This window comes from Rattus rattus, chromosome 12 (assembly GCF_011064425.1).
Source record: "Rattus rattus isolate New Zealand chromosome 12, Rrattus_CSIRO_v1, whole genome shotgun sequence".
In the NCBI taxonomy this organism is placed as follows: Eukaryota; Metazoa; Chordata; class Mammalia; order Rodentia; family Muridae; genus Rattus; species Rattus rattus.
This window is the reverse complement of record NC_046165.1, coordinates 86,605,752-86,610,431: the sequence shown is the minus strand read 5'-3', so window position 1 is coordinate 86,610,431 and position 4,680 is coordinate 86,605,752.

Below are 4,680 nucleotides of genomic sequence, written 5' to 3'. Positions count from 1 at the left end.
CTCCAGAGAGGGAAAGAAGTTCAAGTATAAATATAGAACACATCAGGGAAGTTTTTTTTTTTTTTGCCTTCACTTCAACTTTATGTAATTAAGTTATATTCTTCTGAACAGACATGCGTGATGTAATTTGTTATGTAAAAGATGTGACTAATAAATGATGTGTGCGAAAGAGTCACAGAGGGGAGGGTAGTTCGTGGTTTATGCTGTTTGGCTCAGGTGTGAATGAAATGTGAGGCTTTCTTTAGAGTAAGGGCTGCTACCTTTTGCACATTACGCCCACGGTGCATCCATTTAGAATGAATGAAAGCTGCTGTTCTATTTTCAAAGTAAATGGATATGGTTTTAATGACCCACCTTTGCTTTCAAATCCAGGAGAAATGTAGAACAACGCAGGCTAGAACCGAAACGCTATTTATAACAGAATTCAACTGAAATCTTGATGGAAAATGTTTAGACTCGCCATATACATGAAACAGTATTTTTTTTTAAAAAACATTAACGACTAAGCAGATTAATACATAACTGCAATCACAGCATGTGTGAAGATGAGGCAGGAGGATTTCTGCAAGCCTGAGGTCAGCCTACTTACGGGTCAATGTCAGGTCAGTCAGAAGTAGACGGAAAGTGTCTCAGAAAAACCTTTAAAGTGTCTTTAAATTATGTCCTTTGTTAAGTTGCTGTTGTTGTTGTTGTTGTTGTTGTTGGTGGTGGTGGTGGTGGTGTGTGTGTGTGTGTGTGTGTGTGTGTGTGTGTGTGTGTGTGTGTGTGTGTTCCTTAACTGATTTCCCAACTTAGTTTTCCATATAAGGTCTCTGACTAAATCTGAAGCCACCACCAGTTGCTTAGACTGTCTTGCCATCAAGATCAGAATCTCCCCCCCCCGCCCCCGCCACTGCCTCTTACCCAGAAAGCGCTGAGGTTACAGAGGCACTGCATGTCCCATACCTAGTTCTTGAATAGGATATTCAGTCTTTATGCTAACATCAAGAGAACTTCCAGTAGTTACTCTCCAGCTCAAATTGGTGTGACCTTTTCCACTATTTAATGGTTAACAGATGTTCACTTGGAAAAGAAAATGCATTTGGTAGTATCGCAAGTGATAAGTTCAAAAGTCTGTATCTGCTGAGCAGGGCCACCAGCTGTTCTTCAAATAGAAACGGCTTGGTGCCCGATCATGTCACCACTGAAAACACGAAACTCATCCATCCGGCGGCCACTCTCTTTTCTAAGGTCTCTGATACGGTAACTCTTATTTTCCACGCTAAGCTCAGAGAATTGCGCCTGAGGGGCTGGCTCCAGCCTGGTAGATGTCCTAGGAGCTAGTGAGGATCTTCTCATCATGCTGACGCTTGGCAGGGGGCTACTTCCACTCAGGTCTTCAGGAAGGGGCTGGGAGGAGATTACAACTTATCTCTGAGGACCGTGAAGGTGACTTCTACCTGTTCTCCCTTCCTTCCCAAGCCTTTGCACACCATCTCCTCAGGGAGAAAGGATGGCAGACTCACTGTCTTGTAGACTGCAGTGATATAACCTTTCTTTTTACAAACCCAGAGGACATTTCTAGACACCAAAGATGGATGGAAACAAGGATGTTTCCAAGTCTTCAGGTCTCACCTGATAGAGCCTCTGTGCTCATCAGTGGTCTGGGAACTGGATGCGGAGGCAAGAAGAGCCTCAGATCTTCTTGAGTTTAAAGTCAGCCCAGTCTATATTCAAATTCCAGGCCAGCCAGGTTTACATGAGGCTCTGTCTCTAAATAAATAAATAAATAAATAAATAAATAAATAAATAAATAAATAAATAAATAAAAATGAGTGAATGACCAGCCAGGGCAGAGACTACAGCCTCACCGTGACCAACGGTTTTCCTGGAGAAGTTTCTGTTGTTGTTTTGTTTTGTATTGTTTTGTGTCTCTCGTAAGAGCCCTAGCCAATGTCTGGCAATGTGTTTGATCATTGCGACATGAGAGCCGTTAGCACGCAGTAGGTAAAAGGCAGGGATATTGGATAAGCCCTACAGCAAACAGGACGGGCTTCTTGGCTAAGAGCAGTCTCCAGTGCTGAGTTTTAAAAAGGCCTTCTGCAACCCAAGGGCTTTGTCCACCACATGCTTTACAACTAGGATGCCAAGAAAGCTCGCCGGGTGCCTAAGTGAGTGCGTGTGTGACGAGCCTGCTGAGGCCCAGCTTGAGGAAAGAGAGACTTTATCAATTAAATGTGAGATGAATTGGAGAGACAAGGTCTGAATAGATATGTAGTAGTCACAGAGGAAGTGAGTTTCAGAAATGCATCACTGCCTCCTATTTGCAGGACTCGAGTCTCACACGTGCCATGTAAATGCTCTACCTCTAAGCCACACCCCCGCCCCTGTGTGTAATAACTTTCCAGGCTGACTGTGCACCCCATACTATTTCCCTGCCCCAGCCTCCCGAGCCAATGGAATTCCTAGCTTCTGCCACTGGGTACAGCTCTATTTGTTGCAATCTATGTGATATTTAATTATTCTGTTTTTCAGGCTTATATTCATTTCAAATACACTTCTTGAGCACATATTTTTGTGTCAGACAAAATTCGATAGTCTATTTATAGTCTGTATACTTATAACAATGGTTCCTTCCTCCAGAGAACTTGATGTCTTTTCACACAGGGAAAGACTGGTCCATTTTCACAGGCTCATATGACAGATGAATCAGGTGAATTGGAAATTGGTTGAAGGCTTGGTTTTCGCAGTCATTTAGGATTGGTGGTTCTTATCAAGGAAGAATGTACTTGTGAATATTTTCATAATTAAAAATTAATAAAGACAAGTATTAATTAGAGAAGACAGTAGTTATCCATGCCTTTAAAGGGTGAACAGCAAATTTATACTGCACATTTTCCTAACACATTACCATCAAATTAAAATGTACAGCACAGGTAAAGGCTTTCCATAAGGAGCCCAAGACTCCCACCTACACAGGTGGAATATATGAATAAAACTCTCATGTTAATGACAAGATAGATGAAATGGAAACGTTTTTAATAATCATAACCTAGTAGAACTCAAAAGATAAAATGCAAAATTTGAGTCACCCTACAGGCATGGTGGCAGGAGCAGGAGGCTGAGAGCTCATAGCTGAATTGCAAGAACAAAGCAGAGACAGAAGGCTGGAAGTGGTGAGGGAATTTTCCGAGCGCTACCCCCAGTGACACACGTCCTCCAGCGAGAACCTCACCTCCTAAACCTCCCCCAAGCACTGTTACCAGATGGGGACATTCTCTCTCAAACACATACACTGTCCATCTGTTCCAGTAGTACTCTGTTGTGTGATAAGGTACTCTAATGAAAAACAACTTGGGTAGGAAAGGGTTTATTTCCCTTTATATTTCCGGGTTACAGGAGATCGCCGATGGCATCCGGGCAGGATCTCGAGGCAGACCATAGGCAAAAACTGAATGCAAAAACCATGAGGACTGGTGCTTGCAGGCTTAGGGTCTGACTCTTATTTATATAGTTCCCTTATATGGTCCAGGATCACCTGCAGAAGAAATGGCTCTGCTGACAGTGAAGTCGGAGAATCATGACAGTTCCTCAGAGGCATGCCTACAGGTCACCTGGATAAAGATAATTGCTCCGTTGAGACATTTCTTTAAGGTGGCTCTGGGTTGTGTCAGTGTCTTAGTTACTCCTTTATTGTTGTGACAGTATATCATGACCAAGACAATTTATAAAAAATAAATAAATAAGAGATTTAATTGAGCTTATAGTTTCAGAGGGTTAGAGTACATAACAATGGAAGAAAGGCGCAGTGGCAGCACAGCAGCTGAGAGCTCCCATCTTGATCTTCAGGTGGGAAGGAGAGAGGAAGGAACACAGGGGAGTGCATGCGTTTGACATCTCTAAGCCCACCCCCAGGGATACATCTTCAAGCTTCCACACCTCTTAATCCTTCCCAAAGAGCTCCAACAACTGGCTACCAAGTACTCAAACACATGAGCCAATGAATTTCATTCTCGTTTAAGCCACCACAGTTGGGTTGACAGTTAATGTTAACTAGGACAGCATCCATATTTTATTTTTTATGCATTTCATAATGAATGCTCCTCTTTGAAGAAATTCTAACATGCTATCACAATGTGCTTAGTCTGTTGTGTTCATTTGTGCAAACCTGACAATAGGCTCCTATGTTGGAACATCAGTATCCAGGAAGTGGCACTGTTTTGGAAAGTCATGGAATCTTTGGGAGACAGAGTGGCACTGGAGAAAGCTGGTCACCCTGGGAAGGCACTGAGGCTTGATAGTCTAGTCCCACTTTCTATTTAGTCTGTTTCCTGATAATAGATACCAGGCGACCTCAGATTCCTACAATCATATCTTTCCTGCTGTGATAGGCTGCATCCCCTTTACTGCAAGCTAGAATAAACCCTTGCTCCCTTAAGTTACTTCCAGTCAGATATTTGACCACAACAATGAGAAAAGTAACCTATACAAAGTTTAGATGGTATCCTACCTAAGACTACCTGAATGGTAGATCTCTGTCCCTTGGTACAAACACATCACTGGCTTCCTTATGCAACACTCTCCAATAGGTCCATGATTGGAGATCTGCAGGGTTAGCCACCTTCCACCTAACTCTCTAATCAAGGAATCCAAGGGTAAATCACTATTCATTCTCTCCACTCATATACAAACTGAAATCAT